Raw genomic sequence first — 319 nt, 5'->3', positions numbered from 1 at the left:
CTTATTATCGTGGCCTGGAAGGTAAAGGTGGATGTCCTGGTGGTGCTCAGGAAGGAGGGCCCGTGGAAGGCTTAGCTGACAGGGATTGCTGGCTCCATCCTCTGTGTGATGGAGAGCGTAGAGACTGTCTCCACCTGCCATTCTTCCCAGACATCTGTGAGGCTCCCAACCCAGTGGTTTTCAATCTGACATGAAAGACAGGGAAGGCATGGAGTCAGTGGCCAAACTGAAAGCCAGTAGCAGGGCTTCAGGCTGAAGCTTAGATCAATCCCCAAATTCCTTTGAAACGTTTGCCTCCAGAGAGGCAGAACAGCCACTG

This window comes from Octodon degus, unplaced genomic scaffold (genome assembly GCF_000260255.1).
Source record: "Octodon degus isolate 3935 unplaced genomic scaffold, OctDeg1.0 scaffold00810, whole genome shotgun sequence".
In the NCBI taxonomy this organism is placed as follows: Eukaryota; Metazoa; Chordata; class Mammalia; order Rodentia; family Octodontidae; genus Octodon; species Octodon degus.
The sequence above is the reverse complement of the archived record's forward strand: the minus strand, read 5'-3'. Positions refer to the sequence as shown.